The sequence below is a fragment of the Canis lupus genome, chromosome 27 (assembly GCF_003254725.2).
Source record: "Canis lupus dingo isolate Sandy chromosome 27, ASM325472v2, whole genome shotgun sequence".
NCBI classification, from domain to species: Eukaryota; Metazoa; Chordata; class Mammalia; order Carnivora; family Canidae; genus Canis; species Canis lupus.
In genome coordinates, this window is record NC_064269.1 from 39038423 (window position 1) to 39051186 (window position 12764).

At 41.6% G+C, this 12764-nt stretch overlaps 1 long non-coding RNA gene across 4 annotated transcripts in view; it reads left to right on the forward strand.

Moving 5' to 3' along the window:
* LOC112669076 (uncharacterized) overlaps positions 1-8706 on the forward strand; it is a 50907-nt gene extending 42201 nt beyond the window's left edge. For 2 of the 4 annotated variants that reach the window (XR_007406352.1, XR_007406353.1), the window contains exons 4-7: positions 435-482; positions 986-1050; positions 5440-5508; positions 6153-8706. This is a non-coding gene — a long non-coding RNA (uncharacterized LOC112669076). The remainder of the gene's footprint in view (positions 1-434; positions 483-985; positions 1051-5439; positions 5509-6152) is intronic. The other 2 variants (XR_007406350.1, XR_007406351.1) reach the window with 2 other exon arrangements.
* The last annotated feature ends 4058 nt before the right edge of the window (positions 8707-12764 follow it).

The following is a 12764-nucleotide window of genomic DNA, read 5'->3' on the forward strand; positions in this document are numbered from 1 at the left end:
CCAAGGGGAACCACTCTCCTAACTTCTGACAGCCTAGACTAGTTCTGCCAGTGTTTGTATTCTATGTAAATGGAATATCCAGTGAGTACTTTATTGAACCTGGGTCTTTTCATTCAACATTAGAGTTGTGAAATTCATCTACACTGTAGGGTGTGGTTGGAAATCATTTTCACTGCTATATAATAACCCCTTGTGTGAACAAAACACAATGTATTTATCTGTTCTACTGTTGATGGACATCTGGGTTGTTTCCAGTTTGGGGTTATTACCAACAGAAGCATTGATAGGTTTGATTTGTTGTAAAGAGGTATTAAAAAGTAAATCAAGCAATTTTTCACTGTGCTTTATTTTTTAGTTTTTTTTTTTTTCCAAAATCATTTTTTTTAGGGAAGTGAGAATCTAGGTGAATAAAGAGCCCTATCCTTTTTCCTCAGAATTCACAGATGACTTCGCCTTCCTCCTCTCATCTGCAACGTTACTTGGTAAGCTGAATTCTCACTAACTTTCTGTGTTTTCTTTTCCCTTGCTCCCTTTTTTAACACTAAAAAAGTAAAGATCATTGTATGTATTTATGTATTTATAGATTTTATGTATTTATTCATGAGAGACCTACAGAGAGAGGCAGAGACACAGGCAGAGGGAGAAGCAAACTCCCTGTGGGGAGCCCGATGTGGGACTTGATCTCAGGATCCTGGGATCACGCCCTGATCTGAAGGCAGATGCTGAACCACTGAGCCACCTAGGTGCTCCAATATGGAGAAATTTAAATAAGAAAATGACAACCTCTTGCCACCCAGAGATAACTGCAAATGTATTAGCATATTTTTTAAAAAAGACTTTATCCCTAAGCAATCTCCACACCCAATGTGGGGCTCAAACTCATGAACCCAAGGTCAAGAGTTTCAGTAGATCAGTTGCTCTACTGACTAAGCCAGTCAGGGGCTCCATGTTAGGATATTTCTTTACAGTGTTTTCTTCTCCATAGATTTTACATGGTTGAGATTATACGGAATATGCACATTCATATCTCCTTTCACTTGACTTTAGTCTGTAAGTATCTTGCTATGTCATTTATAACTATTCTTCAATACTGTTTTTCCTGGCTACGTGATAATTCATCCCATGTGTGTGCCAAAAGTTATTCAACTAATCTCCTAAACTGGGACATGTAGGATGATTACAATTTTATTTTGACAATTAGAAACAATGCTGCAGTGACTATCTGAGATGGAGATCTCTTTCCTCATTGTAGGTAGTTTCCTTAAATTAATTCCTAGAAGTGGAGTTAACTGGATCAGGAGTATGAACATGTTACAGGAGTCTGGTACATCATGTGTTGCCAAGTTGCCATTTCTACACTCCTACTAGCTTTACAAGCTGAAAGCATGAAAGAACACATTTCATTGCATCTGCATCCACTTTGAATATTGCTTAATACGGAGTATCTTCATATTGTTTGGTTTTAAGTATTTAAAAATGTCTCTTTCTCTCTCTTATTCTTTTCTTAAGTAGGCTCTATGCCCAGTGTGGAGGCCAATGTGGGGCTTGAACTCACGACCCTGAGACCATGACCTGAGCTGAAATCAAGAGTTGGATTCTTGACCAATTGAGCTACCCCGATGCCCCTAGATCAAACTTATGTAGTGTTTTTTAAAAAACAATTTTAATTTTTAACTTTTATTTTGAGAAGATTATAGATTCGTATGTAATTGTAAGGAATAATATGGAGAGATCCATTGTATCCTTTGCAATTTCCCTTGGTGGTAACATCTTGCAAAACTATAGTAGAATATTAGCTCCAGGAAACTGAAGTGGATATGATTCGCCCATTTTTTTCAGACTTTACTAATTTTACTTGTATTCATTTGTGTGTGTGTGTGTGTGTGTGTGTGTATGTGTGTATTTAGTTCTGTATAGTTATATTATGTGTAGGTTTGTGTCTCCACCATCATGTCATTGTAAGGCCATCACAACAAAAATCTGTCTCATTGCTCTTTGAACCACAGGCACCTCCCTTATGTACCCCCTTCCACACTTCTCTTCTGCCCCTAATCCTCTGTTTCTGTTATTCATATAAATGGAATTACATAGTGTGTCAACTTTTGGGGTTGACTTTTTTCACTTACATGTTGTGTATATATCAATAGTTTGTTCTTCCTTATTGCTGAGCAGTGTTTCATGTATGGATGGACCACCATGTGTTTATTAACCCAATGAAGGACATCTGGATTGTTTCCAGTTTTTGTCTATTATAAATAAAGCTGTTGGAACATTCATGTCTAGAACTTAGTGTGAACCTGTTTCCATTTCTCCTGCATAAATGCCTAAGAGGGCAATTAATGTGTTTAACATCTGTTTAAAAATTTTTTTCCATTTTACCAGTTTGATCTACTTGACCTGTAGATAATTGAGAAAGACTCTGAGCTTGACATAGTGACTTATGTATTTTTGAAGGTATTTTATAAGATGCATACAGGTTTAGAATTGGTATAATTTTCTGCCTGTCAAGTGAGAACTTCAGGGCCTGGGATAGTGGTTCTGGGTTCAAGAATCCTCCTGTACTGCTAGAACCAGAAACTCCACCAGATGCAGTGCTTCAAGTCTCTGAAACTCTATGGAAATAATAATGTCATGTCATAGTTACCAAGAACACAAGAAGATTAGTCTGAATTGATGCCATTTTTTTGACCTTGTGCTGCAAGCACGTCATCACCATCATAATGTCTATGGAGGAAGGAAGTGAGCATACTATTTTGCCCACAGAAACCCTAGGAAAAAGGAAGTAGAGGAGGATGCCTTCCCTTCAGGTGCTGGCAGTTTATGCTGAGAGCTGGGAGCCTGGCTTGAAAAATCTGGTGTGTTTGTTTGTTTGGAGTGGACTGCTGAGAAAGTTCTCTTACCTGAGGAGTTTGCATGGCAGAAGAGATGCTCCAAATATACAAAGAAAAGGTGAATATGAGCCCTGATAGGAAGTCTTTCCTCTCTTGAGGTTCTTTTGCATTTGTATCAGTTACACTCTAGAGAATTTACTTTGCAAGCAGGCAGAGGTAGACTCATGTATCCCCCCACCTCTGGATAGCATTGCCTGAAGTTCCTCCAACAGCCACAGCTTCCCATGTGTTATTCTCTCTCTCTCTCTCTTTTAAGATTTTATTTATTTATGAGAGACACAGAGAGAGAGAGAGAGAGGCAGAGACATAGGCAGAGGGAGAATTAGGCTTCCTGTGGGGAGCCTGATACAGGACTCGATCCCAGGACCCCAGGATCACGACCTGAGCCAAAGGCAGATGCTCAACCACTGAGCCACCCAGGCGTCCCTCATGTGTGCTATTCTCTATTTGCATTGGTTCATCTTTCAGGGATTACTCTTCCTGGAGCCTCATAGCCCTTGTTGTCCTCTCAACACTAATTGGGCAAGGCTGCCTTGAGACACATCTCATGAGAGCAGGGCTGTACAGCCTGTGGTCTCTGCCCAAGTTTCATATTGCTGTTGTAACAAATCGTCACAAACTTAGTGGCTTAAAATAACACTTTTTTTTTTTTTTAAATAGTTCTGGAAGTCAGAAGTCTGAGGTGGGTCAAAATCAAGGAGACAGCAGAGCTGTGTTCTTTCTATAGTTTCTAGGGGAGAATCTGTTCCTTGCCTTGTCTGGCTTCCAGAGTCTACCTACTTTCCTTGGCTTGCAGCCCCTTACCACTCCAAACTCTTTCTGTGATCACATCTCCTTCCCTGACTCTGACCCTATTGGGTTCTCGAGTAAGAACCTTTTCCATTAGATTGGGCTCACCAGGCAATCCGGGATAATCTCCCCATCTCAAAACCATAAACTTAATCACATCTGCAAAGTCCTTTTTGCCATGTAAGGTGACATTCACAGGTTTGGGGGATTAGGATGAGGACACCTTTGGGCCATTACTCTACTGCTCTGGCTGTATCTGCTCAAGCCCTGTGGCCCCCTTTTGGCTCTCACTGTGGATCTTCTGGAAGAGTCCATTGGCCACCTTACAGGTCTGTTTATCTGGCTTCTCTAAAATCCATGTCCACTGCAGCTCCTGTGTCTCACCCAGAGGTTACTGGATAAACACAAACCTCTGACCCTGGCTCAAGGTTCTCGACAGATTGTCTTCCCACTTTTTCTTGGCTTATCTCCTCCTAGTCTCCTTTACTTGCTCGAATTACCAGCCTATTTAGCAATTTATTTATTTTAACATGCACAGAACTTTCCTGCTTCTGTGCTTTTATTTCTTCCTGTGCATCTGAAATCCCCATTTACCTCATTTCCATCTATCAACGTCTTGTTTGGCCTTATCATCAAAGACCTTAAAATGTAGATGACCACTGACCAGAAATTCCATGGGAATCTCATACAATGGAAATAGTCCTGAGGCTTATGCATAGATACAGGTTCAAAGTTGCTCACTGCAGCATTGTTAATAAAAAGAAAAAGCTGAACCAACCTAAATAGATATCCAACAATATGGAATTGGTTACATAAATTGTGGAAGTGAAGTGAAACACTATTCAGGGAACAAAAACAAAAACAAAACACCCCAAAATGTTAATGAGTTGAATATTCGTGAGATATTCAAAAACAAAAAACCAGATTACAAAACTATCTGTATGAAGAGATTTTATTTAACAATTATATGTATATATTTTTCAAAAAGGAAAGTAACATGCTAAACTCTTTTTTTTTCTTAAAGATTTTATTTGTTTGTTCATGAGAGACACAGAGAGAGAGGCACAGACATAGGCAGAGGGAGAAGCAGATCCCCTATAGGCAGTTCCTTGAGGGACTCGATCCCTGATCCCCACAACTGATGATCACGGCCTGAGCTGAAGGTGGATGCTCAACTGCTGAACCATCCAGAAGTCCCAACAGGCTAAACTCTTGATGATGATTCTGTGTAGTAGGATAATGGACGATTTTAAAAAAAATTAAATTTAAATTCCTTTTAATTATTATATAGTGTATTATTAGTTTCTGAGGTAGAGTTTAGTGATTCATCACTTGCATATGGCACCTAGTGCTCATTACATGCCCTCCTTAATGCCCATCACCCCGCTGCCCCATCCCTCCACCCCCGCCCCTCCAGTGACCCTCCGTTTGTTTCTTATAGTTAAAAGTCTCTTATGGTTTGTCTCCCTCTCTGTTTTCATCTTATTTTATTTTTCCTTCCTTTCCCCTATGATCATCTGTTTTGTTTCTTAAATTCCACATATGAGTGAAATTCTATGGTATTTACCTTTCACTGACTCATTTTGGTTAACATAATACCCTCTAGTTCCATCCGCATCATTGCAAAGGATTATGGACAATTTTTATTTTCTTATCTTTATTTGTCCATTGTTTTTTTTTCTACCTTAGCCACATGCTACTTTTATAATAATAAGTAAGTGATTAAAGTTGTTAAAATATCTCTACCTACCCTACCCAGGTCAGTTCAAACTCCATCCCTTCCTGCTAGGGAAGGTGTTGGTCTCCCTTGGCCATCATCCTGGATAAGGTGAGTGCTCTTTCCTTTGGCTCTCCAGCATGGTTTCTAAGCTCTTAGCACACTTCCTATATTTTTATTTAAGAAATTGCTACAGGGCAACCTCTGGGAGTTGTGGTATAAATTCTATTGCTGTGGTATAAAGCCTCAGGGCTGCTCTTTGTCCTAGGGAGCACTGCTGGAGAGAGAGCACTCCCGGAGAGGGATACTTGTGCATCCCATATACCACACCCCCTCGCACACAGCCATGACGCGAGGCAGGGTGACTGGAGCTAGTGATTTGGAGGGTCACTTTTGTTAAGGGTTATGCTCCTGTGTTTGGAGGTAGGGTGGAGTCTTGGAAGGCAGGCTGCTTTCCAAATTCCATTCCTGTTCTCATGGAACTGATGGTCTGATTAGCGAGATAAGGCACCAACACATCACACTTTATAAAAAAAAAATACAAAAATTGCCAACAGATATCTCGTGAACAGTATGAGGGCAGAGGAAGGAGAGGTCACACAGTCATGGCAGAGAGACATGCTCTGGGCTGTGGAAACATTAGGCCAATGTGGTTAGAACCCTGGACTGTATATGAAGGTATCTCAAACATATAACTGAGGACTGTCGGCTTAGGTCTAAAGCTCTCATTTAATTTTTCTTTCTTTTTTTTTTAGATTTTATTTACTTATTCATGAGAGACATAGAGAGAAGCAGAGACAGGAGAAGAAGTCTCTATGCAAGGAGCCCAATATAGGACTTGGTCCCAGGACTCCAGGATTACGCCCTGAGCCGAAGGCAGACGCTCAACCACAGAGTCACCCAGGCATCCCTTTCATTTCAAATAATGTACTTTTATACAGGAAGAATTTTTAGAATCCTTGTGTATAAAAGCACAATTTATCGAATTTATAGGATCCCAGGAAAATCCACAGCCTCACTGGAAATATTAACTCAGAAAAGCCAGACAATTTTTAAATTTATTAACTGATCAATTGCATTTACTATGTAAAATACCTAGTAAAATCACAGGGCTTGTACTGTCACATGTAAAACTTGGTGGCATGGCCTCTGACTTGGGATTTCCTTAGGTAATGGTCCTTGTAGTGAATGGCCCAATTCTAGGGATGCTATGTGGAGTCAGGGGTTGGGGGGCAGCCCCCAGTGTTCTCCTCACTCTGGCGGCCTACCCCCCATGCCAGGGCGGTTTATACAGCCCTCCGTGGGGCAGATCAGGAGTCCCTGCTGCATTCAACTATGCTCCCCCTGGGTTGGAGAAAATAGTCTTTAGTGTTCCAGTCGAGAGTGTCATAAAATAGACATTCCAGTGTCATTTTAGAAATAGGCGGTGCTGAGTGTCCTATCAGTTATGGCCACAGAATGCCAGATGATTGCATGACCCTGGTCTGATGTGACTGTCCTGTTGCAGAGCAATCATGTGACTTTCCTTGTGTAATTTCCTTTGGCCAGAGTGGTGAGTGCTTTCTTTTTTAACCTCTGTGCTAACAAATGGGAGAGCAGCTCAGAACTTCCTCAGATACTGAGTAACGCTCTGCAGTTTCAGCTCTGAAGCTACTTTTTAATATTATATGCAAATTAAACACCATGGGGAGTTCAACAAACATTTATGGAGTGCTTACTATGTGCCATGCTCCGTGCCTAGCACTCTAGGAGACACCAGGATGAGTTAGGCATGGTCCTTGTTCTAGGAGAGCGAAGACTGGAGAAGATAAGGCTTGAAGATGAACGTGCACGACAAGATGAGTCCCACTGGAAATGTCAAGGGGCTCAAAGGCAGGAAAGTGGTTTCTAGTTGGGAAAGTGGGGGATGAGGGAGTGAGGAAAGGTAAATCAGCTCCTGGAAGAGTTACAGGTGTAGCCAAAGAAACAAGGACTTTGCATCAGCTGGAAGTGGGTTCAGATACCCCAAGCAGCGTGATCCTTTGCAAGTTACTTAGCATCCTCTTTGGTAAGAGGAGTGGTTTATAGGAGTGTATGGTGCTCCCCAAAAGGTATGTCCACATTCTCACTCCTTGAACCTGTGAATGCGACCTTATTTGGGAAAAGGGTCAGAGCTCCAGGCTGGCTCAGTCGATAGAGAATGTGACTCTTGATCTCGGGGTTGTGGGTTCAAGCCCCACACTGTGTGTAGCGATAGCTTAAAAATAAAAATCTTAAAAAAAAAGAAAAGAAAAGAAAAGAAAAGAAAAAGATATCTTTGCAGATGTAATTAGGTTAGGGTTCCCAAGATGAGATAATTCTAGGTTACTTATGTGGGCCCTAGATGTGATGACAAGAGTCCTGGCAAGAGACACAGAGGGGAGGCAGGCAGAAAGAAGAGTCAAAGGCCATGTGGGGCAGCCACAAGTGAAGAAACGTCTGGAACCACCAGAAGCTTTGAGACGCAAGGAAGTTCTCTCTCTGGGAGCCTTCAGAGGGAGTGTGGCCCTGCTGACACCTTGACTTCAGACTTCTACAGAACCATGAAAGAATTCATTTCTGTTGTTTTTAGGCCATGCAGTTGTGGCAATTTGTCACCGCAGCCCCAGGAAACCAATACAGGAGGATTAAGTATAAGAGTGTGTATGAAGCACCAAGCAGAGTGCCCGCACTAGGGAGGTGTTCACCAAATGACAAATCCTTTCTCCCCAGGGGAGGGATGTGGAAGGACTATAGCAGGCAAGAGGAGTGGGATGAGAGGAAGGTCTTTCGGTCAGTGGGACTGAGTGAGCTGAGCACAGGAGGTGTCTAGGAGTGACGCCAGTGTGGGCAGGTGCACAGTGAGGGCGCTCAGGAGGCAGTTAAGTGTGCCGGACTGGGGGCATGAGGCCCCAGAAGGAGTGTCCTCCAGAAAGGGAGGAGGGAGGGGCTTTAGAGCTCACCCTGCCACCTTCCCCTGCTGCTGTCCCTGCACTATGGCTGCTCCTGCCTTGCCTACACTTGGGGTTCAGGACGGAGCTAAGCAGTAGCCAGGGGAGTCAGAGGTCATGCTAACAGTGCCTGGAAGTTGCTGGGCTGCTAGTCTTTAAAGGGATTGTGTGGGCTTGTGAAGGAGGAAGTGCAAGGGGATGGGCTAAGATCTGAGAACCTTGACTTTGCTTTCTGAGCATATGGCACCCCCTGGATTCTCACATCACCCTGCCTGTAAAGAACATTGCATTTAACTTGATTTATAGAAAATAAAATGATGTGGCATATCTTGTGAATGCACATTTGCGGACTAAGATTATAGTACCCATGAAAGATTGGAAGATAAATGTGTTTTTTTCCCTAGATTTATTTATTTGTTTATTCATGAGAGATACAGAGGGAGAGGCAGAGATATAGGCAGAGGAAGAAGCAGGCTCCCGATGTGGGACTTGATTCCAAGACCTTGGGATCATGACCTTAGCCAAAGGTAATGCTCAACCACTGAGCCACCCAGGTGCCCCAGAAGATAGATGTTTACAACTTTGTCCTATTTTTGGAATTTCTTGGCTACCGAAGTCACTGGTAGCAGTAATGCCTCAGAGAAGGAAACTATGGGGCTGGTAAGGTGACCAACTGTCCCAGTTTGGTGAGAACTGTCCCGGTTTTAAGTAACGAAAATCCCATGTCCTAAAGTCCCTCAGTTCACAGCAAAGAGTGACAATTATCATCCAACTGGCAAGAAGGGAGGTTTGATTTTTCACGGTGCAGCCTTTCCAACACTTTGTTTTATACTTTTACTTTGGAACTATGTTACCTAGCACCCCCTTCCCCCACCAAAAAACCATTAAACATAATATTTAATGAGAACAAGAATAATATTCTTACTCTACAAAGAGCTTAAATAAATCAGCAAGAAGACAAACAACTCAGTTGAAAATGAGCTGAAGACGCAAGAAATTCACAAAGGAGGAAATACAAATGAAGAATATTAGAAAATATTTCCTGGGGTACCTGAGAAGGCTGGTTAAGCATTGTCTGCCTTGCTCAGGTCATGATCCTGGGGTCCTGGGATCAAGCCCTGCATGGCACTTAGCAGGGAGTCTGCTTCTCTCTTTCCCTCTGCCCCTCACCCTCTGCTCATGCTCTCTCTCTCTCAAATAAATAAAATCTTTTTAAAAAAGAAAGAATATTTCCCCAAAATGAAGGAATAATGTTAAAACAATAATCTTATACCAATTTTTGCCAGTTAAATGACCAAATAATAAAAAAGAATTGCCTTAGCTCAGGTTACTGACTTTTTTAAAAAAGATTTTATTTATTTTTTTAGAGTGGTGGGAGGGGCAGAGGAAGAGGGAGAGAGAGAACCCCAAGCAGACTCCTTGCTGAGTGCAGAGCCTGATGAGGGGCTCGATCTCACAATCTTGAGATGGTGACCTGAGCTGAAATCAAGAGTGTGACGCTTAATCAACTGAGCCACCTAAGGTGCCCCGGGCTCCTGACTCTTTAATGGTACTTTGATATAACAAAATCCAACAGAGTGGGTGGCCTTAACAACAGATACTTATTTCTCATGGTTCTGGAGGCTGAAAGTCCAAGATCAGGCTGCCAGTGGATTCAGTTCTTGGTGAGGGTCTGCATCCTGTCTTGCAGTTGCCTTCTCACTGTGTCCTTACATGTCAGAGAGAGAAAACTCAGGTGTCTCTTCTTCTTCTCTTATAAGCACTAATGTCATCAAGGGCCCCAACTTCATGGTCTCATTTAACCCTAACTACTGAAGGGCCCACCTCCCAATATCATCACAGTGGTAGGGAGGGCTTCAACATATGAATATTGGGGGACATATATTCAGATCATAATAATAATAATAAGATGTTTTGAAAGGGTAAATTAGTATAATTTTTGGCAGAATACATAAAAATCTTAACAATTTTTGTGCCTTTTGACCCAGCAATTTTTTTTTTTACTGCTATGAATTTTTTTTAAGGTAATAGGCCACATGTGCAAAAATGTGTGTACAAGGATGCCAGTCACTGTGCTGCTTGTAAGGGCAAAGCCACATGCCAAGGTTCCTGGCTTCAGGGCTTTATCTTTTTATTTTATTTTTTTAAAAGAATTTTTTTAAAAGTTATTTATTTATTTGAGAGAGAGAGAGCACACAAGCAGGGGGAGAGGCAAAGGGAGAGGGAGAAGCAGACTCGCCACTGAGCAGGTAGCCTGATAAGGGGCTTGATCCCAGGACCCCAGATCATGACCTGAGCTGAAGGCAGATTCTTTTTTTTTTTTTTAAGATTTTATTTATTTATTCATAGAGACACACACACAGAGAGAGAGAGGCGGAGACACAGGCAGAGGGAGAAGCAGGCTCCATGCAGGGAGTCCAACACGGGACTCGATTCCGGGTCTCCAGGATCACGCCCTGGGCTGCAGGCGGCGCTAAACCGCTGGGCCACAGGGGCTGCCCAAGGCAGATTCTTAACTGACTGAGCCACCCAGGCTCCCAGGGCTTTATCTTTGAAATGCAAATTTCAACCATACAGAAAACTGGAAAGGATAATATAGTAGAATGGATACATTGATAATACAGCCAGCTTGGTTTGATCTCTACATGGCTCCATACTTGTCTCATATTTTTGAAATGATTAAATAAATAAAACATATACAAAGAGGGACAGCCCTTTACGTATTGCTCTCTGGATCCCATCTTTGTTCTCCCTAGACGCAGCCACTACCCTGAATTTACTGGTTAACACACCATAAATATGTATGTGTACTTTACTGGTGATTAAACATATTTATAAGCAATAGTATACAGTTTTATTTTACATGGTCTTTAGTTTTACATATATGTCATCATCCTGTAGAGATCCTTGGATATCTGCTTTTATTTCTTGCTCACCATTATTTTGGAATTTATACATGTTGGTACACGCAGCCTAGATAATTTTTTTTAAAGTAGGCTCCACACCCAGCGTGGACCCCGATATGGGGCTGAACTCACAACCTTGAGGTCAAGACTTAAGCTGAGATCAAGATTTTTGTTTTCTTTCTTTCTTTTTTTTTTTTTAAAGATTTTATTTTTTTATTCATGAGAGACACACAGAGGCAGAGACACAGGCAGAGGGAGAAGCAGGCTCCATGCAGGGAGCCCGACATGAGACTCAATCCTGGGATGCCAGGATCACGCCCCGGGCCGAAGGCAGGCGCTAAACTGCTGCGCCACCCAGGAATCCCTGAGATCAAGATGTTGACTGCTGTTTGGCATTTCATAGGATGAATGTACCACAGTTTATTTATTCATGCTGTTAAAGTGTGTTTAGGTTGTTTACACATTTTTGTGATTACATTCAGTGATGCAGGGAAGCATTCTGTGCAAGTTGCTTTGTGCACTTGGATGAAAGTTTCTCCGGGGGATATGCTTAGGAGTATAATTGCTGGGTCACAGGGGAGAGCATCTTTAAATATAATAGCTATTTCCACATTTCTCTCCAAAGTGATACACCATTTGTCCTAACAACAGCAAATAGGAGTTCCAGTAGCCTCACATCCTTGCCAATCTGATGGGTAGATAACTAATTGTGGTATTATTTTGGATTTTCCTGATGACCAGCGGTGTTGAATGATTTTTCATCTGTTTACTGGCCAAACGGGTTTCTTCCTTTCCTGTGAATTGTCTTTCTGTATTACTTGCTGAGTGCCCCTGGGTCGTTTGTCTATTTCTTTTTTTTTTTTTACTTTAAAAGAATTGAGAAAAAAAAAAAAAGAATTGAGAAATAATTGACATATACAATTATATTAGTTCTAGTATGCAATATAATGATTTGATATTTGTATATATTATGACATGATCACCACAATAAGTCTAGTTAACATCTGACATTGCCCATAGTTACAATTTTTTTTTTTTCTGGTGATGAGAACTTTTAAGATCTACCCTTTCAGCAACTTTCAAATATCCAATACAGTATTCCTTTTTTTTTTTTTTGATTTTATTTATTTATTCATGAGAGACAGAGAGAGAGAGAGAGGCAGAGACACAGGCAGAGGGAGAAGCAGGCTCCATGCAGGGAGCCTGATGTGGGACTTGATCCTGGGACTCCAGGATCATGCCCTGAGCTGAAGGCAGGTGCTAAACCATTGAGCCACCCAGGTGTCCCCCCAATACACTATTCTTAACTATAATCACCATGTTGTACATTATACCCCTTGACTTAATGATTTTTTAATAACTGGAAACTCAAATCTTTTGATCTCTTTCACCCATTTTGCCCACCCCCATCTTTTGTACCTGGCTATCACCAGTCTGTTCTCTGTATCTATCAGATTGCCTTTTTTTTTTTTTTTAAGATTTTATTTATTTATTTAAGAGAGAGAGAGAGAAA